We start from the raw sequence: 23,331 nt of genomic DNA on the forward strand, positions 1-23,331 counted from the left end.
GGAAGGGTCTCAGGATTGGAATGGGAAGGAGTTGGATATCACATCTCATGCCATAGGAAGGGTCTCAGGTTTGGTACAAGCATTGAGATATCACATCTCTGCTATCGGAAGGGTCTCAGGATAGGAATGGGAAGGAGTTGGATATCACATCTCAAGCTATCTCAGGATTGGAATGGGAAGGAGTTTGATATCACATCTCAAGCTATAGGAAGGTTCTCAGGTTTGGAAGGGGAAGGATTTGGATCTCACATCTCATGTTTTAGGACGGGTCTCAGGTTTGGTATTAGAAGCATTGAGATATCACATCTCATGGTATAGGAAGGGTCTCAGGATTGGAATGGGAAGGAGTTGGATATCACATCTCAAGCTATCACAGGATTGAGAAGCATTGATTTGGATTTCACATCTCATGTTATAGGATGGTTCTCATGTTTGGTTTTAGAAGCATTGAGATATCACATCTAATGCTATCGGAAGGGTCTCAGGTTTGGAAAGGGAAGGATTTGGATTTCACATATGTTATTGGATGGTTCTCATGCTATAGGAAGGGTCTCACGATTGGAATGGGAAGGATTTGGATATCACATCTCATGCTATAGGAAGGGTCTCAGGATTGGAATGGGAAGGAGTTGGATATCACATCTCATGCTATAGGAAGGGTCTCAGGAATGGAATGGGAAGGAGTTTTATATGACATCTCATGCCATAGGAAGGATCTCAGGTTTGGTATTAGAAGCATTGAGACATCACATCTCATGTTATAGGAAGGGTCTCAGGATTGGAATGGGAAGGAGTTGGATATCACATCTCATGCTATAGGAAGGGTCTCAGGTTTGGTATAAGCATTGAGATATCACATCTCATGCTATAGGAAGGGTCTCAGGATTGGAATGGGAAGGAGTTGTATATGACATCTCATGCCATAGGAAGGGTCTCAGGTTTGGTATCAGCATTGAGATATCACATCTCTGCTATCGGAAGGGTCTCAGGTTTGGAATGGGAAGGAGTTGGATATCCCATCTTATGTTATAGGAAGGGTCTCAGGTTTGGTATTAGAAGCATTGAGATATCACATCTCATGCTATAGGAAGGGTCTCAGGATTGGAATGGGAAGGACTTGAATATCCCATCTCATGCTATAGGGAGGCTCTCACGTTTGGAAAGGGAAGGAGTTGGATATCACATTTCATGTTAGAGGTAGGATCTCAGGTTTGGTATTAGAGGCATTGAATATCACATCTCATGCTATCAGAAGGGTCTCAGGATTGGAATGGGAAGGAGTTGGATATCACATCTCATGCTAAAGGGAGGGTCTCAGGTTTGGAAGGGGAAGGATTTTGATATCACATCTCATGTTATAGGAAGGATCTCAGGTTTGGTAATAGATGGATTGAGATATCACATCTCATGCTATCGGAAGGGTATCAGGATTGGATTTGGAAGTAGTTGGATATCCCATCTCATGCTATAGGAAGGGTCTCAGGTTGGAATGGGAAGGAATTGGATATCACATCTCATGTTATAGGAAGGGTCTCAGGATTGGAATGGGAAATACTTCGATATCACATCTCATGCTATAGGAAGGCTCTCAGGATTGGAATGGGAAGGAGTTGGATATCACATCTCATGCTAAAGGGAGGGTCTCTGGTTTGGAAGGGGAAGGATTTGGATATCACATCTCATGTTATAGGAAGGATCTCAGGTTTGGTATTAGAAGCATTGAGATATCACATCTCATGCTATAGGAAGGGTCTCAGGTTTGGAATGGGAAGGAATTGGATATCACATCTCATGTCATAGGAAGGATCTCAGGTTTGATATTAGAAGCATTGAGATATCACATCTCATGCTATAGGAATGGTCTCAGGATTGGAATGGGAAGGAGTTGGATATTAGATTCTTGCTATAGAAAGGGTCTCAGGTTTGGAACGGGAAGGAGTTGGATATCACATCTCATGTTATAGGAAGGGTCTCAGGTTTGGTCTAAGCATTGAGATATCACATCTCTGCTATCAGAAGTTTCTCAGGATTGAAATGGGAAGGAGTTGGATATCCCATCTCATGTTATAGGACGGGTCTCAGGTTTGGTAATAGAATCATTGAGATATCACATCTCATGCTGTAGGAAGTGTCTAAGGATTGGAATGGGAAGGACTTGGATATCACATCTCATGCTATAGGTAGACTCTCAGGTTTGGAAAGGGAAGGAGTGGGATATCACATTTCATGTTCAAGGAAGGATCTCAGGTTTGGTATTAGAGGCATTGAGATATCACATCTCATGCTATAGGAAGGGTCTCAGGATTGGAATGGGAAGGATTTGGATATCACATCTCATGCTATAGGAAGGGTCTCAGGTTTGGTATAAGCATTGAGATATCACATCTCATGCTATAGGAAGGGTCTCAGGATTGGAATGGGAAGGAGTTGGATATCACATCTCATGCCATAGGAAGGGTCTCAGGTTTGGTACAAGCATTGAGATATCACATCTCTGCTATCGGAAGGGTCTCAGGATAGGAATGGGAAGGAGTTGGATATCACATCTCAAGCTATCTCAGGATTGGAATGGGAAGGAGTTTGATATCACATCTCAAGCTATAGGAAGGTTCTCAGGTTTGGAGGGGGAAGGATTTGGATCTCACATCTCATGTTTTAGGACGGGTCTCAGGTTTGGTATTAGAAGCATTGAGATATCACATCTCATGGTATAGGAAGGGTCTCAGGATTGGAATGGGAAGGAGTTGGATATCACATCTCAAGCTATCACAGGATTGGAATGGGAAGGAGTTTGATATCACATCTCAAGCTATAGGAAGGGTCTCAGGTTTGGAAAGGGAAGGATTTGGATTTCACATCTCATGTTATAGGATGGTTCTCATGTTTGGTTTTAGAAGCAATGAGATATCACATCTAATGCTATCGGAAGGGTCTCAGGTTTGGAAAGGGAAGGATTTGGATTTCACATATGTTATTGGATGGTTCTCAGGTTTGGTTTTAGAAGCATTAAGATATCACATCTCATGCTATAGGAAGGGTCTCAGGTTTTGGAATGGGAAGGAGTTGGATACACATCTCATGTTATAGGAAGGATCTCAGGTTTGGTATTAGAAAAATTGTGATATCACATATCATGCTATAGGAAGGGTCTCAGGATTGGAATGGGAAGGAGTTGGATATGACATCTCATGCCACAGGAAGGGTCTCAGGTTTGGTATAAGCATTGAGATATCACATCTCTGCTATCGGAAGGGTCTCAGGATTGGAATGGGAAGGAGTTGGATATCCCATCTTATGTTATAGGAAAGATCTCAGGTTTGGAAGGGGAAGGATTTGGACATCACATCTCATGTTTTAGGACGGGTGTCAGGTTTGGTATTAGAAGCATTGAGATATCACATCTCATGGTATAGGAAGGGTCTCAGGATTGGAATGGGAAGGAGTTGGATATCACATCTCATGCTAAAGGAAAGATCTCAGGTTTGGAAGGGGAAGGATTTGGACATCACATCTCATGTTTTAGGACGGGTGTCAGGTTTGGTATTAGAAGCATTGAGATATCACATCTCATGGTATAGGAAGGGTCTCAGGATTGGAATGGGAAGGAGTTGGATATCACATCTCATGCTAAAGGAAAGATCTCAGGTTTGGAAGGGGAAGGATTTGGACATCACATCTCATGTTTTAGAACGGGTGTCAGGTTTGGTATTAGAAGCATTGAGATATCACATCTCATGGTATAGGAAGGGTCTCAGGATTGGAATGGGAAGGAGTTTGATATCACATCTCATGCAATCGGAAGGGTCTCAGGTTTGGAATGGGAAGGAGTTGGATATCACATCTCATGTTATAGGAAGGATCTCAGGTTTATTATTAGAAGCATTGAGATATCACATCTCATGCTATAGGAAGGGTCTCAGGATTGGAATCGGAAGGAGTTGTATTTGACATCTCATGCCATAGGAAGGGTCTCAGGTTTGGTATAAGCATTGAGATATCACATCTCTGCTATCGGAAGGGTCTCAGGATTGGAATGGGAAGGAGTTGGATATCCCATCTCATTATAGCAAGGGTCTCAGGTTTGGTATTAGAAGCATTGAGATATCACATCTCATGCTATAGGAAGGGTCTCAGGATTGGAATGGGAACGACTTGGATATCACATCTCATGATAAAGGAAGGGTCTAAGGTTTGGAAGGGGAAGGATTTGGATATCACATCTCATGTTATAGGACCGGTCTCAGGTTTGGTATTAGAAGCATTGAGATATCAAGTCCCATGGTATAGGACGGGTCTCAGAATTGGAATGGGAAGGAGTTGGATATCACATCTCAAGCTATAGGAAGGGTGTCAGGATTGGAATGGGAAGGAGTTTGATATCACATCTCATGCCATGGTATGGGTCTCAGGTTTTGTAGAAGCATTGGGATATCACATCTCATGCTATCGGAAGGGTATCAGGATTGGATTTGGAAGGAGTTGGATATCCCATCTCATGCTATAGGAAGCGTCTCAGGTTGGAATGGGAAGGAGTTGGATATCACATCTCATGTTATAGGAAGGGTATCAGGATTGGAATGGGAAGGACTTGGATATCACATCTCATGCTATAGGAAGGCTATCAGGTTTGGAAGGGGAAGGATTTGGATATCACATCTCATGCTATAGGATGGGTTTCAGGTTTGGTATAAGCATTGAGATATCACATCTCATGCTATAGAAACGGTCTCAAGATTGCAATGGGAAGGAGTTGGATATCACATCTCATGTTATAGGAAGGATCTCAGATTTGGTATTAGAAGCATTGAGACATCACATCTCATGCTATAGGAAGTGTCTCAGGATTGGAATGGGAAGGAGTTGGATATCACATCTCATGTTATAGGAAGGGTCTCAGGATTGGAATGGGAAGCACTTCGATATCACATCTCATGTTATAGGAAGGCTTCCAGGTTTAGAAGGGGAAGGAGTTGGATATCACATTTCATGTTAGAGGTAGGATCTCAGGTTTGGTATTAGAGGCATTGAGATATAACATCTCATGCTATCAGAAGGGTCTCAGGATTGGAATGGGAAGGAGTTGGATATCACATCTCATGCTAAAGGGAGGGTCTCAGGTTTGGAAGGGGAAGGATTTGGATATCACATCTCATGCTATAGGAAGGGTCTCAGGATTGGAATGGGAAGGATTTGGATATCACATCTCATGCTATAGGAAGGGTCTCAGGTTTGGTATAAGCATTGAGATATCACATCTCATGCTATAGGAAGGGTCTCAGGATTGGAATGGGAAGGAGTTGGATATCACATCTCATGCTATAGGTAGGCTCTCAGTTTTGGAAAGGGAAGGTTTTGGATATAACATCTCATGCTATAGGAAGGGTCTCACAATTGGAATGGGAAGGATTTGGATATCACATCTCATGCTATAGGAAGGGTCTCAGGATTGGAATGGGAAGGAGTTGGATATCACATCTCATGCTATAGGAAGGGTCTCAGGAATGGAATGGGAAGGAGTTTTATATGACATCTCATGCCATAGGAAGGATCTCAGGTTTGGTATTAGAAGCATTGAGACATAACATCTCATGTTATAGGAAGGGTCTCAGGATTGGAATGGGAAGGAGTTGGATATCACATCTCATGCTATAGGAAGGGTCTCAGGTTTGGTATAAGCATTGAGATATCACATCTCATGCTATAGGAAGGGTCTCAGGATTGGAATGGGAAGGAGTTGTATATGACATCTCATGCCATAGGAAGGGTCTCAGGTTTGGTATCAGCATTGAGATATCACATCTCTGCTATCGGAAGGGTCTCAGGATTGGAATGGGAAGGAGTTGGATATCCCATCTTATGTTATAGGAAGGGTCTCAGGTTTGGTATTAGAAGCATTGAGATATCACATCTCATGTTATAGGAAGGGTCTCAGGATTGGAATGGGAAGGAGTTGGATATCACATCTCATGCTATAGGAAGGGTCTCAGGTTTGGTATAAGCATTGAGATATCACATCTCATGCTATAGGAAGGGTCTCAGGATTGGAATGGGAAGGAGTTGGATATCACATCTCATGCTATAGGAAGGGTCTCAGGTTTGGTATAAGCATTGAGATATCACATCCCATGCTATAGGAAGGGTCTCAGGATTGGAATGGGAAGGAGTTGTATATGACATCTCATGCCATAGGAATGGTCTCAGGTTTGGTATCAGCATTGAGATATCACATCTCTGCTATCGGAAGGGTCTCAGGATTGGAATGGGAAGGAGTTGGATATCCCATCTCATGCTATAGGAAGGGTCTCAGGATTGGAATGGGAAGGACTTGAATATCCCATCTCATGCTATAGGGAGGCTCTCACGTTTGGAAAGGGAAGGAGTTGGATATCACATTTCATGTTAGAGGTAGGATCTCAGGTTTGGTATTAGAGGCATTGAATATCACATCTCATGCTATCAGAAGGGTCTCAGGATTGGAATGGGAAGGAGTTGGATATCACATCTCATGCTAAAGGGAGGGTCTCAGGTTTGGAAGGGGAAGGATTTTGATATCACATCTCATGTTATAGGAAGGATCTCAGGTTTGGTATTAGAGGGATTGAGATATCACATCTCATGCTATCGGAAGGGTATCAGGATTGGATTTGGAAGTAGTTGGATATCCCATCTCATGCTATAGGAAGGGTCTCAGGTTGGAATGGGAAGGAGTTGGATATCACATCTCATGTTATAGGAAGGGTCTCAGGATTGGAATGGGAAATACTTCAATATCACATCTCATGCTATAGGAAGGCTCTCAGGTTTGCAAGGGGAAGGAGTTGGATATCACATTTCATGTTAGAGGTAGGATCTCAGGTTTGGTATTAGAGGCATTGAGATATCACATCTCATGCTATCAGAAATGTCTCAGGATTGGAATGGGAAGGAGTTGGATATCACATCTCATGCTAAAGGGAGGGTCTCTGGTTTGGAAGGGGAAGGATTTGGATATCACATCTCATGTTATAGGAAGGATCTCAGGTTTGGTATTAGAAGCATTGAGATATCACGTCTCATGCTATAGGAAGGGTCTTAGGTTTGGAATGGGAAGGAATTGGATATCACATCTCATGTCATAGGAAGGATCTCAGGTTTGGTATTAGAAGCATTGAGATATCACATCTCATGCTATAGGAATGGTCTCAGGATTGGAATGGGAAGGAGTTGGATATTAGATTCTTGCTATAGAAAGGGTCTCAGGTTTGGAACGGGAAGGTGTTGGATATCACATCTCATGTTATAGGAAGGGTCTCAGGTTTGGTCTAAGCATTGAGATATCACATCTCTGCTATCGGAAGTTTCTCAGGATTGAAATGGGAAGGAGTTGGATATCCTATCTCATGTTATAGGACGGGTCTCAGGTTTGGTAATAGAATCATTGAGATATCACATCTCATGCTGTAGGAAGTGTCTAAGGATTGGAATGGGAAGGACTTGGATATCACATCTCATGCTATAGGTAGACTCTCAGGTTTGGAAAGGGAAGGAGTGGGATATCACATTTCATGTTCAAGGAAGGATCTCAGGTTTGGTATTAGAGGCATTGAGATATCACATCTCATGCTATAGGAAGGGTCTCAGGATTGGAATGGGAAGGATTTGGATATCACATCTCATGCTATAGGAAGGGTCTCAGGTTTGGTATAAGCATTGAGATATCACATCTCATGCTATAGGAAGGGTCTCAGGATTGGAATGGGGAGGAGTTGGATATCACATCTCATGCTATAGGTAGGCTCTCAGGTTTGGAAGGGGAAGGATTTGGATATCACATTTCATGTTAGAGGAAGGATCTCAGGTTTGGTATTAGAGGCATTGAGATATCACATCTCATGCTATAGGAAGGGTCTCACGATTGGAATGGGAAGGATTTGGATATCACATCTCATGCTATAGGAAGGGTCTCAGGTTTGGTATAAGCATTGAAATATCACATCCCATGCTATAGGAAGGGTCTCAGGATTGGAATGGAAGGAGTTGGATATCACATCTCATGTTATAGGAAGGATCTCAGATTTGGTATTAGAAGCATTGAGACATCACATCTCATGCTATAGGAAGGGTCTCAGGATTGGAATGGGAAGGCGTTGGATATCACATCTCATGTTATAGGAAGGGTCTCAGGATTGGAATGGGAAGGACTTCGATATCACATCTCATGTTATAGGAAGGCTCCCAGGTTTGGAAGGGGAAGGAGTTGGATATCACATTTCATGTTAGAGGTAGAATCTCAGGTTTGGTATTAGAGGCATTGAGATATAACATCTCATGCTATCAGAAGGGTCTCAGGATTGGAATGGGAAGGAGTTGGATATCACATCTCATGCTAAAGGGAGGGTCTCAGGTTTGGAAGGGGAAGGATTTGAAAATCACATCTCGTGTTATAGGAAGGATCTCAGGTTTGGTATTAGAAGAATTGAAATATCACATCTCATGCTATCGGAAGGATCTCAGGTTTGGTATTAGAAGCATTGAGATATCACATCTCATGCTATCAGAATGGTCTCAGGATTGGAATGGGAAGGAGTTGGATATCACATCTCATGCTAAAGGGAGGGTCTCTGGTTTGGAAGGGGAAGGATTTGGATATCACATCTCATGTTATAGGAAGGATCTCAGGTTTGTTATTAGAAGCATTGAGATATCACATCTCATGCTATAGGAAGGGTCTCAGGATTGGAATGGGAAGGAGTTGGATATCATATCTCATGCTATAGGAAGGGTCTCAGGAATGGAATGGGAAGGAGTTTTATATGACATCTCATGCCATAGGAAGGATCTCATGTTTGGTATTAGAAGCATTGAGACATCACAACTCATGTTATAGGAAGGGTATCAGGATTGGAATGGGAAGGAGTTGGATATCACATCTCATGCTATAGGAAGGGTCTCAGGTTTGGTATAAGCATTGAGATATCACATCTCATGCTATAGGAAGGGTCTCAGGATTGGAATGGGAAGGAGTTGTATATGACATCTCATGCCATAGGAAGGGTCTCAGGTTTGGTATAAGCATTGAGATATCACATCTCTGCTATCGGAAGGGTCTCAGGATTGGAATGGGAAGGACTAGGATATCACATCTCATGCTATAGGAAGGGTCTCAGGATTGGAATGGGAAGGACTTGGATATCACATCTCATGTTATAGGAAGGGTCTCAGGTTTGGTATTAGAAGCATTGAGATATCACATCTCATGCTATAGGAAGGGTCTCAGGAATGGAATGGGAAGGACTTGGATATCACATCTCATGATAAAGGAAGGGTCTAAGGTTTGGAAGGGGAAGGATTTGGATATCACATCTCATGTTATAGGACGGGTCTCAGGTTTGGTATTAGAAGCATTGTGATATCACATCTCATGCTATAGGAAGTGTCTCAGGATTGGAATGGGAAGGAGATGGATATCACATCTCATGCTATAGGAAGGGTTTCAGGTTTGGTAGAAGCATTGAGATATCACATCTCATGCTATAGGAAGAGTCTCAGGTTTGGGAAGGGAAGGATTTGGATTTCACATCTCATGTTATAGGATGGTTCTCATGTTTGGTTTTTGAAGCATTGAGATATCACATCTCATGCTATCGGAAGGGTCTCAGGTTTGGAATGGGAAGGAGTTGGATATCACATCTCATGTTATAGGAAGGATCTCATGTTTGGTATTAGAAGCATTGAGATATCACATCTCATGCTATAGGAAGGGTCTCCGGATTGGAATGTGAAGGATTTGGATATTACATCTCATGCTAAAGGAAGGGTCTCAGGTTTGGAATGGGAAGGAGTTGGATATGACATCTCTTGTTATAGGGAGGGTCTCAGGATTTAAATGGCAAGGAGTTGGATATCACATCTCATGCCATAGGAAGGGTCTCAGGTTTGGTATAAGCATTGAGATATCACATCTCTGCTATCGGAAGGGTCTCAGGATTGGATTGGGAAGGAGTTGGATATCCCTTCTCATGCTATAGGAAGGGTCTCAGGTTGGAATGGGAAGGAGTTGGATATCACATCTCATGTTATAGGAAGGGTCTCAGGATTGGAATGGGAAGGATTTGGATATCGCATCTCTTGCTATAGGAAGGGTCTCAGGTTTTTTATTAGAAACATTGAGATATCACATCTCATGCTATAGGAAGGGTTTTAGGATTGGAATGGGAAGTATTTGGATATCACATCTCATGCTAAAGGAAGGGTCTCAAGTTTGGAAGGGGAAGGATTTGGATATCATATCTCATGTTATAGGACGGGACCCAGGTTTGGTATTAGAAGCATTGAGATATCACATCTCGTGGTATAGGAAGGGTCTCAGGGTTGGAATGGGAAGGAGTTGGATATCAAATCTCATCCAATAGGAAGGGTCTCAGGTTTGGAATGGGTAGGAATTGGATATCACATCTCATGTTATAGGAAGGTTCTCAGGTTTGGTAGAAGCGTTGAGATATCACATCTCTGCTATCGGAAGGGTCTCAGGATTGGATTGGGAAGGAGTTGGATATCCCTTCTCATGCTATAGGAAGGGTCTCAGGATTTGAATGGCAAGGAGTTGGATATCACATATCATGCCATAGGAAGGGTCTCAGGTTTGGCATAAGAAGGAGTTGGATATCGCATCTCATGCTATAGGAAGGGTCTCAGGTTGGAATGAGAAGGAGTTGGATATGACATCTCATGTTATAGGAAGGGTCTCAGGATTGGAATGGGAAGGACTTGGATATCACATCTCATGATGTAGGAAGGCTCTCAGGTTTGGAAAGGGAAGGAGTTGGATATCACATTTCATGTTAGAGGTAGGATCTCAGGTTTGGTATTAGAGGCATTGAGATATCACATCTCATGCTATCAGAAGGGTATCAGGATTGGAATGGGAAGGAGTTGGATATCACATCTCATGCTAAAGGGAGGGTCTCAGGTTCGGAAGGGGAAGGATTTGGATATCACATCTCATGTTATAGGAAGGATCTCAGGTTTGGTATTAGAAGCATTGAGATATCACATCTCATGCTATCGGAAGGATCTCAGGTTTGGTATTAGAAGCATTGAGATATCAGATCTCATGCTATAGGAAGGGTCTCACAATTGGAATGGGAAGGAGTTGGATATCACATCTCATGTTATAGGAAGGATCTCAGGTTTGGTATTAGAAGCATTGAGATATCACATCTCATGCTATAGGACTGGTCTCAGGATTGGAATGGGAAGGAGTTGGATATCACATCTCATGCTAAAGGAAGGGTCTCAGTTTTGGTAGAAGCATTGAGATTTCACATATCATGCTATAGGAAGGGTCTCAGGATTGGAATGGGAAGGAGTTGGATATCACATCTCATGCTATAGGAAGGGTCTCAGGTTTGGTATAAGCATTGAGATATCACATCTCATGCTATAGGAAGGGTCTCAGGATTGGAATGGGAAGGAGTTGGATATCACATCTCATGCTATAGGTAGGCTCTCAGTTTTGGAAAGGGAAGGTTTTGGATATCACATCTCATGCTATAGGAAGGGTCTCACAATTGGAATGGGAAGGATTTGGATATCACATCTCATGCTATAGGAAGGGTCTCAGGATTGGAATGGGAAGGAGTTGGATATCACATCTCATGCTATAGGAAGGGTCTCAGGAATGGAATGGGAAGGAGTTTTATATGACATCTCATGCCATAGGAAGGATCTCAGGTTTGGTATTAGAAGCAATGAGACATAACATCTCATGTTATAGGAAGGGTCTCAGGATTGGAATGGGAAGGAGTTGGATATCACATCTCATGCTATAGGAAGGGTCTCAGGTTTGGTATAAGCATTGAGATATCACATCTCATGCTATAGGAAGGGTCTCAGGATTGGAATGGGAAGGAGTTGTATATGACATCTCATGCCATAGGAAGGGTCTCAGGTTTGGTATCAGCATTGAGATATCACATCTCTGCTATCGGAAGGGTCTCAGGATTGGAATGGGAAGGAGTTGGATATCCCATCTTATGTTATAGGAAGGGTCTCAGGTTTGGTATTAGAAGCATTGAGATATCACATCTCATGTTATAGGAAGGGTCTCAGGATTGGAATGGGAAGGAGTTGGATATCACATCTCATGCTATAGGAAGGGTCTCAGGTTTGGTATAAGCATTGAGATATCACATCTCATGCTATAGGAAGGGTCTCAGGATTGGAATTGGAAGGAGTTGGATATCACATCTCATGCTATAGGAAGGGTCTCAGGTTTGGTATAAGCATTGAGATATCACATCCCATGCTATAGGAAGGGTCTCAGGATTGGAATGGGAAGGAGTTGGATATCAAATCTCATCCAATAGGAAGGGTCTCAGGTTTGGAATGGGTAGGAATTGGATATCACATCTCATGTTATAGGAAGGTTCTCAGGTTTGGTAGAAGCGTTGAGATATCACATCTCTGCTATCGGAAGGGTCTCAGGATTGGAATGGGAAGGAGTTGGATATCCCATCTCATGCTATAGGAAGGGTCTCAGGATTGGAATGGGAAGGACTTGAATATCCCATCTCATGCTATAGGGAGGCTCTCACGTTTGGAAAGGGAAGGAGTTGGATATCACATTTCATGTTAGAGGTAGGATCTCAGGTTTGGTATTAGAGGCATTGAATATCACATCTCATGCTATCAGAAGGGTCTCAGGATTGGAATGGGAAGGAGTTGGATATCACATCTCATGCTAAAGGGAGGGTCTCAGGTTTGGAAGGGGAAGGATCTTGATATCACATCTCATGTTATAGGAAGGATCTCAGGTTTGGTATTAGAGGGATTGAGATATCATATCTCATGCTATCGGAAGGGTATCAGGATTGGATTTGGAAGTAGTTGGATATCCCATCTCATGCTATAGGAAGGGTCTCAGGTTGGAATGGGAATGAGTTGGATATCACATCTCATGTTATAGGAAGGGTCTCAGGATTGGAATGGGAAATACTTCAATATCACATCTCATGCTATAGGAAGGCTCTCAGGTTTGCAAGGGGAAGGAGTTGGATATCACATTTCATGTTAGAGGTAGGATCTCAGGTTTGGTATTAGAGGCATTGAGATATCACATCTCATGCTATCAGAAATGTCTCAGGATTGGAATGGGAAGGAGTTGGATATCACATCTCATGCTAAAGGGAGGGTCTCTGGTTTGGAAGGGGAAGGATTTGGATATCACATCTCATGTTATAGGAAGGATCTCAGGTTTGGTATTAGAAGCATTGAGATATCACGTCTCATGCTATAGGAATGGTCTCAGGATTGGAATGGGAAGGAGTTGGATATTAGATTCTTGCTATAGAAAGGGTCTCAGGTTTGGAACGGGAAGGAGTTGGATATCACATCTCATGTTATAGGAAGGGTCTCAGGTTTGGTCTAAGCATTGAGATATCACATCTCTGCTATCGGAAGTTTCTCAGGATTGAAATGGGAAGGAGTTGGATATCCTATCTCATGTTATAGGACGGGTCTCAGGTTTGGTAATAGAATCATTGAGATATCACATCTCATGCTATAGGAATGGTCTCAGGATTGGAATGGGAAGGAGTTGGATATTAGATTCTTGCTATAGAAAGGGTCTCAGGTTTGGAACGGGAAGGAGTTGGATATCACATCTCATGTTATAGGAAGGGTCTCAGGTTTGGTCTAAGCATTGAGATATCACATCTCTGCTATCGGAAGTTTCTCAGGATTGAAATGGGAAGGAGTTGGATATCCTATCTCATGTTATAGGACGGGTCTCAGGTTTGGTAATAGAATCATTGAGATATCACATCTCATGCTATAGGAATGGTCTCAGGATTGGAATGGGAAGGAGTTGGATATTAGATTCTTGCTATAGAAAGGGTCTCAGGTTTGGAACGGGAAGGAGTTGGATATCACATCTCATGTTATAGGAAGGGTCTCAGGTTTGGTCTAAGCATTGAGATATCACATCTCTGCTATCGGAAGTTTCTCAGGATTGAAATGGGAAGGAGTTGGATATCCTATCTCATGTTATAGGACGGGTCTCAGGTTTGGTAATAGAATCATTGAGATATCACATCTCATGCTGTAGGAAGTGTCTAAGGATTGGAATGGGAAGGACTTGGATATCACATCTCATGCTATAGGTAGACTCTCAGGTTTGGAAAGGGAAGGAGTGGGATATCACATTTCATGTTCAAGGAAGGATCTCAGGTTTGGTATTAGAGGCATTGAGATATCACATCTCATGCTATAGGAAGGGTCTCAGGATTGGAATGGGAAGGATTTGGATATCACATCTCATGCTATAGGAAGGGTCTCAGGTTTGGTATAAGCATTGAGATATCACATCTCATGCTATAGGAAGGGTCTCAGGATTGGAATGGGGAGGAGTTGGATATCACATCTCATGCTATAGGTAGGCTCTCAGGTTTGGAAGGGGAAGGATTTGGATATCACATTTCATGTTAGAGGAAGGATCTCAGGTTTGGTATTAGAGGCATTGAGATATCACATCTCATGCTATAGGAAGGGTCTCACGATTGGAATGGGAAGTATTTGGATATCACATCTCATGCTATAGGAAGGGTCTCAGGTTTGGTATAAGCATTGAAATATCACATCCCATGCTATAGGAAGGGTCTCAGGATTGGAATGGAAGGAGTTGGATATCACATCTCATGTTATAGGAAGGATCTCAGATTTGGTATTAGAAGCATTGAGACATCACATCTCATGCTATAGGAAGGGTCTCAGGAATGGAATGGGAAGGAGTTGGATATCACATCTCATGTTATAGGAAGGGTCTCAGGATTGGAATGGGAAGGACTTCGATATCACATCTCATGTTATAGGAAGGCTCCCAGGTTTGGAAGGGGAAGGAGTTGGATATCACATTTCATGTTAGAGGTAGAATCTCAGGTTTGGTATTAGAGGCATTGAGATATAACATCTCATGCTATCAGAAGGGTCTCAGGATTGGAATGGGAAGGAGTTGGATATCACATCTCATGCTAAAGGGAGGGTCTCAGGTTTGGAAGGGGAAGGATTTGAAAATCACATCTCGTGTTATAGGAAGGATCTCAGGTTTGGTATTAGAAGAATTGAAATATCACATCTCATGCTATCGGAAGGATCTCAGGTTTGGTATTAGAAGCATTGAGATATCACATCTCATGCTATCAGAATGGTCTCAGGATTGGAATGGGAAGGAGTTGGATATCACATCTCATGCTAAAGGGAGGGTCTCTGGTTTGGAAGGGGAAGGATTTGGATATCACATCTCATGTTATAGGAAGGATCTCAGGTTTGTTATTAGAAGCATTGAGATATCACATCTCATGCTATAGGAAGGGTCTCAGGATTGGAATGGGAAGGAGTTGGATATCATATCTCATGCTATAGGAAGGGTCTCAGGAATGGAATGGGAAGGAGTTTTATATGACATCTCATGCCATAGGAAGGATCTCATGTTTGGTATTAGAAGCATTGAGACATCACAACTCATGTTATAGGAAGGGTATCAGGATTGGAATGGGAAGGAGTTGGATATCACATCTCATGCTATAGGAAGGGTCTCAGGTTTGGTATAAGCATTGAGATATCACATCTCATGCTATAGGAAGGGTCTCAGGATTGGAATGGGAAGGAGTTGTATATGACATCTCATGCCATAGGAAGGGTCTCAGGTTTGGTATAAGCATTGAGATATCACATCTCTGCTATCGGAAGGGTCTCAGGATTGGAATGGGAAGGACTAGGATATCACATCTCATGCTATAGGAAGGGTCTCAGGATTGGAATGGGAAGGACTTGGATATCACATCTCATGTTATAGGAAGGGTCTCAGGTTTGGTATTAGAAGCATTGAGATATCACATCTCATGCTATAGGAAGGGTCTCAGGAATGGAATGGGAAGGACTTGGATATCACATCTCATGATAAAGGAAGGGTCTAAGGTTTGGAAGGGGAAGGATTTGGATATCACATCTCATGTTATAGGACGGGTCTCAGGTTTGGTATTAGAAGCATTGTGATATCACATCTCATGCTATAGGAAGTGTCTCAGGATTGGAATGGGAAGGAGATGGATATCACATCTCATGCTATAGGAAGGGTTTCAGGTTTGGTAGAAGCATTGAGATATCACATCTCATGCTATAGGAAGAGTCTCAGGTTTGGGAAGGGAAGGATTTGGATTTCACATCTCATGTTATAGGATGGTTCTCATGTTTGGTTTTTGAAGCATTGAGATATCACATCTCATGCTATCGGAAGGGTCTCAGGTTTGGAATGGGAAGGAGTTGGATATCACATCTCATGTTATAGGAAGGATCTCATGTTTGGTATTAGAAGCATTGAGATATCACATCTCATGCTATAGGAAGGGTCTCCGGATTGGAATGTGAAGGATTTGGATATTACATCTCATGCTAAAGGAAGGGTCTCAGGTTTGGAATGGGAAGGAGTTGGATATGACATCTCTTGTTATAGGGAGGGTCTCAGGATTTAAATGGCAAGGAGTTGGATATCACATCTCATGCCATAGGAAGGGTCTCAGGTTTGGTATAAGCATTGAGATATCACATCTCTGCTATCGGAAGGGTCTCAGGATTGGATTGGGAAGGAGTTGGATATCCCTTCTCATGCTATAGGAAGGGTCTCAGGTTGGAATGGGAAGGAGTTGGATATCACATCTCATGTTATAGGAAGGGTCTCAGGATTGGAATGGGAAGGATTTGGATATCACATCTCATGTTATAGGACGGGTCTCAGGTTTGGTATTAGAAGCATTGTGATATCACATCTCATGCTATAGGAAGTGTCTCAGGATTGGAATGGGAAGGAGATGGATATCACATCTCATGCTATAGGAAGGGTTTCAGGTTTGGTAGAAGCATTGAGATATCACATCTCATGCTATAGGAAGAGTCTCAGGTTTGGGAAGGGAAGGATTTGGATTTCACATCTCATGTTATAGGATGGTTCTCATGTTTGGTTTTTGAAGCATTGAGATATCACATCTCATGCTATCGGAAGGGTCTCAGGTTTGGAATGGGAAGGAGTTGGATATCACATCTCATGTTATAGGAAGGATCTCAGGTTTGGTATTAGAAGCATTGAGATATCACGTCTCATGCTATAGGAATGGTCTCAGGATTGGAATGGGAAGGAGTTGGATATTAGATTCTTGCTATAGAAAGGGTCTCAGGTTTGGAACGGGAAGGAGTTGGATATCACATCTCATGTTATAGGAAGGGTCTCAGGTTTGGTCTAAGCATTGAGATATCACATCTCTGCTATCGGAAGTTTCTCAGGATTGAAATGGGAAGGAGTTGGATATCCTATCTCATGTTATAGGACGGGTCTCAGGTTTGGTAATAGAATCATTGAGATATCACATCTCATGCTATAGGAATGGTCTCAGGATTGGAATGGGAAGGAGTTGGATATTAGATTCTTGCTATAGAAAGGGTCTCAGGTTTGGAACGGGAAGGAGTTGGATATCACATCTCATGTTATAGGAAGGGTCTCAGGTTTGGTCTAAGCATTGAGATATCACATCTCTGCTATCGGAAGTTTCTCAGGATTGAAATGGGAAGGAGTTGGATATCCTATCTCATGTTATAGGACGGGTCTCAGGTTTGGTAATAGAATCATTGAGATATCACATCTCATGCTATAGGAATGGTCTCAGGATTGGAATGGGAAGGAGTTGGATATTAGATTCTTGCTATAGAAAGGGTCTCAGGTTTGGAACGGGAAGGAGTTGGATATCACATCTCATGTTATAGGAAGGGTCTCAGGTTTGGTCTAAGCATTGAGATATCACATCTCTGCTATCGGAAGTTTCTCAGGATTGAAATGGGAAGGAGTTGGATATCCTATCTCATGTTATAGGACGGGTCTCAGGTTTGGTAATAGAATCATTGAGATATCACATCTCATGCTGTAGGAAGTGTCTAAGGATTGGAATGGGAAGGACTTGGATATCACATCTCATGCTATAGGTAGACTCTCAGGTTTGGAAAGGGAAGGAGTGGGATATCACATTTCATGTTCAAGGAAGGATCTCAGGTTTGGTATTAGAGGCATTGAGATATCACATCTCATGCTATAGGAAGGGTCTCAGGATTGGAATGGGAAGGATTTGGATATCACATCTCATGCTATAGGAAGGGTCTCAGGTTTGGTATAAGCATTGAGATATCACATCTCATGCTATAGGAAGGGTCTCAGGATTGGAATGGGGAGGAGTTGGATATCACATCTCATGCTATAGGTAGGCTCTCAGGTTTGGAAGGGGAAGGATTTGGATATCACATTTCATGTTAGAGGAAGGATCTCAGGTTTGGTATTAGAGGCATTGAGATATCACATCTCATGCTATAGGAAGGGTCTCACGATTGGAATGGGAAGGATTTGGATATCACATCTCATGCTATAGGAAGGGTCTCAGGTTTGGTATAAGCATTGAAATATCACATCCCATGCTATAGGAAGGGTCTCAGGATTGGAATGGAAGGAGTTGGATATCACATCTCATGTTATAGGAAGGATCTCAGATTTGGTATTAGAAGCATTGAGACATCACATCTCATGCTATAGGAAGGGTCTCAGGATTGGAATGGGAAGGAGTTGGATATCACATCTCATGTTATAGGAAGGGTCTCAGGATTGGAATGGGAAGGACTTCGATATCACATCTCATGTTATAGGAAGGCTCCCAGGTTTGGAAGGGGAAGGAGTTGGATATCACATTTCATGTTAGAGGTAGAATCTCAGGTTTGGTATTAGAGGCATTGAGATATAACATCTCATGCTATCAGAAGGGTCTCAGGATTGGAATGGGAAGGAGTTGGATATCACATCTCATGCTAAAGGGAGGGTCTCAGGTTTGGAAGGGGAAGGATTTGAAAATCACATCTCGTGTTATAGGAAGGATCTCAGGTTTGGTATTAGAAGAATTGAAATATCACATCTCATGCTATCGGAAGGATCTCAGGTTTGGTATTAGAAGCATTGAGATATCACATCTCATGCTATCAGAATGGTCTCAGGATTGGAATGGGAAGGAGTTGGATATCACATCTCATGCTAAAGGGAGGGTCTCTGGTTTGGAAGGGGAAGGATTTGGATATCACATCTCATGTTATAGGAAGGATCTCAGGTTTGTTATTAGAAGCATTGAGATATCACATCTCATGCTATAGGAAGGGTCTCAGGATTGGAATGGGAAGGAGTTGGATATCATATCTCATGCTATAGGAAGGGTCTCAGGAATGGAATGGGAAGGAGTTTTATATGACATCTCATGCCATAGGAAGGATCTCATGTTTGGTATTAGAAGCATTGAGACATCACAACTCATGTTATAGGAAGGGTATCAGGATTGGAATGGGAAGGAGTTGGATATCACATCTCATGCTATAGGAAGGGTCTCAGGTTTGGTATAAGCATTGAGATATCACATCTCATGCTATAGGAAGGGTCTCAGGATTGGAATGGGAAGGAGTTGTATATGACATCTCATGCCATAGGAAGGGTCTCAGGTTTGGTATAAGCATTGAGATATCACATCTCTGCTATCGGAAGGGTCTCAGGATTGGAATGGGAAGGACTAGGATATCACATCTCATGCTATAGGAAGGGTCTCAGGATTGGAATGGGAAGGACTTGGATATCACATCTCATGTTATAGGAAGGGTCTCAGGTTTGGTATTAGAAGCATTGAGATATCACATCTCATGCTATAGGAAGGGTCTCAGGAATGGAATGGGAAGGACTTGGATATCACATCTCATGATAAAGGAAGGGTCTAAGGTTTGGAAGGGGAAGGATTTGGATATCACATCTCATGTTATAGGACGGGTCTCAGGTTTGGTATTAGAAGCATTGTGATATCACATCTCATGCTATAGGAAGTGTCTCAGGATTGGAATGGGAAGGAGATGGATATCACATCTCATGCTATAGGAAGGGTTTCAGGTTTGGTAGAAGCATTGAGATATCACATCTCATGCTATAGGAAGAGTCTCAGGTTTGGGAAGGGAAGGATTTGGATTTCACATCTCATGTTATAGGATGGTTCTCATGTTTGGTTTTTGAAGCATTGAGATATCACATCTCATGCTATCGGAAGGGTCTCAGGTTTGGAATGGGAAGGAGTTGGATATCACATCTCATGTTATAGGAAGGATCTCATGTTTGGTATTAGAAGCATTGAGATATCACATCTCATGCTATAGGAAGGGTCTCCGGATTGGAATGTGAAGGATTTGGATATTACATCTCATGCTAAAGGAAGGGTCTCAGGTTTGGAATGGGAAGGAGTTGGATATGACATCTCTTGTTATAGGGAGGGTCTCAGGATTTAAATGGCAAGGAGTTGGATATCACATCTCATGCCATAGGAAGGGTCTCAGGTTTGGTATAAGCATTGAGATATCACATCTCTGCTATCGGAAGGGTCTCAGGATTGGATTGGGAAGGAGTTGGATATCCCTTCTCATGCTATAGGAAGGGTCTCAGGTTGGAATGGGAAGGAGTTGGATATCACATCTCATGTTATAGGAAGGGTCTCAGGATTGGAATGGGAAGGATTTGGATATCGCATCTCTTGCTATAGGAAGGGTCTCAGGTTTTTTATTAGAAACATTGAGATATCACATCTCATGCTATAGGAAGGGTTTTAGGATTGGAATGGGAAGTATTTGGATATCACATCTCATGCTAAAGGAAGGGTCTCAAGTTTGGAAGGGGAAGGATTTGGATATCATATCTCATGTTATAGGACGGGACCCAGGTTTGGTATTAGAAGCATTGAGATATCACATCTCGTGGTATAGGAAGGGTCTCAGGGTTGGAATGGGAAGGAGTTGGATATCAAATCTCATCCAATAGGAAGGGTCTCAGGTTTGGAATGGGTAGGAATTGGATATCACATCTCATGTTATAGGAAGGTTCTCAGGTTTGGTAGAAGCGTTGAGATATCACATCTCTGCTATCGGAAGGGTCTCAGGATTGGATTGGGAAGGAGTTGGATATCCCTTCTCATGCTATAGGAAGCGTCTCAGGATTTGAATGGCAAGGAGTTGGATATCACATATCATGCCATAGGAAGGGTCTCAGGTTTGGCATAAGAAGGAGTTGGATATCGCATCTCATGCTACAGGAAGGGTCTCAGGTTGGAATGAGAAGGAGTTGGATATGACATCTCATGTTATAGGAAGGGTCTCAGGATTGGAATGGGAAGGACTTGGATATCACATCTCATGCTGTAGGAAGGCTCTCAGGTTTGGAAAGGGAAGGAGTTGGATATCACATTTCATGTTAGAGGTAGGATCTCAGGTTTGGTATTAGAGGCATTGAGATATCACATCTCATGCTATCAGAAGGGTATCAGGATTGGAATGGGAAGGAGTTGGATATCACATCTCATGCTAAAGGGAGGGTCTCAGGTTCGGAAGGGGAAGGATTTGGATATCACATCTCATGTTATAGGAAGGATCTCAGGTTTGGTATTAGAAGCATTGAGATATCACATCTCATGCTATCGGAAGGATCTCAGGTTTGGTATTAGAAGCATTGAGATATCACATCTCATGCTATAGGAAGGGTCTCACAATTGGAATGGGAAGGAGTTGGATATCACATCTCATGTTATAGGAAGGATCTCAGGTTTGGTATTAGAAGCATTGAGATATCACATCTCATGCTATAGGACTGGTCTCAGGATTGGAATGGGAAGGAGTTGGATATCACATCTCATGCTAAAGGAAGGGTCTCAGTTTTGGTAGAAGCATTGAGATTTCACATATCATGCTATAGGAAGGGTCTCAGGATTGGAATGGGAAGGAGTTGGATATCACATCTCATGCTATAGGAAGGGTCTCAGGTTTGGTATAAGCATTGAGATATCACATCTCTGCTATCGGAAGGGTCTCAGGATTGGAATGGGAAGGACTTAGATATCACATCTCATGCTATAGGGAGGGTCTCAGTATTGATATTAGAAGCATTGAGATATCACATCTCAAGCTATCGGAAGGGTCTCAGGATTGGAATGGGAAGGAGTTGGATATCACATCTCATGCTATAGGAAGGGTCTCAGGTTAGGAAGGGGAAGGAGTTGGATATCACATTTCATGTTAGAGGAAGGATCTCAGGTTTGGTATTAGAGGCCTTGAGATATCACATCTCATGCTATAGGAAGGGTCTCAGGATTGGAATGGGAAGGAGTTGGATATCACATCTCAAGCTATAGGAAGGGTCTCAGGTTTGGTATAAGCATTGAGATATCACATCTCATGCTATAAGAAGGGTCTCAGGATTGGAATGGGAAGGAGTTGGATATCACATCTCATGTAATAGGAAAGATCTCAGGTTTGGTATTAGAAGCATTGAGACATCACATCTCATGTTATAGGAAGGGTCTTAGGATTGGAATGGGAAGAAGTTGGATATCACATCTCATGCTATAGGAAGGGTCTCAGGTTTGGTATAAGCATTGAGATATCACATCTCATGCTATAGGAAGGGTCTCAGGATTGGAATGGGAAGGAGTTGTATATGACATCTCATGCCATAGGAAGGGTCTCAGGTTTGGAATACGCATTGAGATATCACATCACATGCTATAGGAAGGGTCTCAGGATTGGAATGGGAAGGACTTGAATATCACATCGCATGCTATAGGCAGGGTCTCAAGTTTGGAAAGGGAAGGGGATGGATATCACATTTCATGTTAGAGGTAGGATCTCAGGTTTGGTATTAGAGGCATTGAGATATCACATCTCATGCTATCAGAAGGGTCTCAGGATTGGAATGGGAAGAAGTTGTATATCACATCTCATGCTAAAGGGAGGGTCTCAGGTGTGGAAGGGGAAGGATTTGGAAATCACATCTCATGTTATAGTAAGGATCTCAGGTTTGGTATTAAAAGCATTGAGATATCACATCTCATGCTATCGGAAGTATCTCAGGTTTGGTATTAGAGGCATTGAGATATCACATCTCATGCCATCATGAGGGTCTCAGGATTGGAATGGGAAGGAGTTGGATATCACATCTCATGTTATAGGAAGGATCTCAGGTTTGGTATTAGAAGCATTGAGATATCACATCTCATGCTATAGGAAGGGTCTCAGGATTGGAATGGGAAGGAGTTGGATATCACATCTTATGCTATAGGAAGGGTCTCAGATTTGGTATAAGCATTGAGATATCACATCTCATGCTATAAGAAGGGTCTCAGGATTGGAATGGGAAGGAGTTGGATATCACATCTCATGCTATAGGAAGGGTCTCAGGTTTGGAACGGGAAGGAGTTAGAT

Source organism: Ambystoma mexicanum, unplaced genomic scaffold (genome assembly GCF_040938575.1).
Source record: "Ambystoma mexicanum isolate Mex_15411 unplaced genomic scaffold, UKY_AmexF1_1 Mex_scaf12, whole genome shotgun sequence".
Classification (NCBI taxonomy): domain Eukaryota; kingdom Metazoa; phylum Chordata; class Amphibia; order Caudata; family Ambystomatidae; genus Ambystoma; species Ambystoma mexicanum.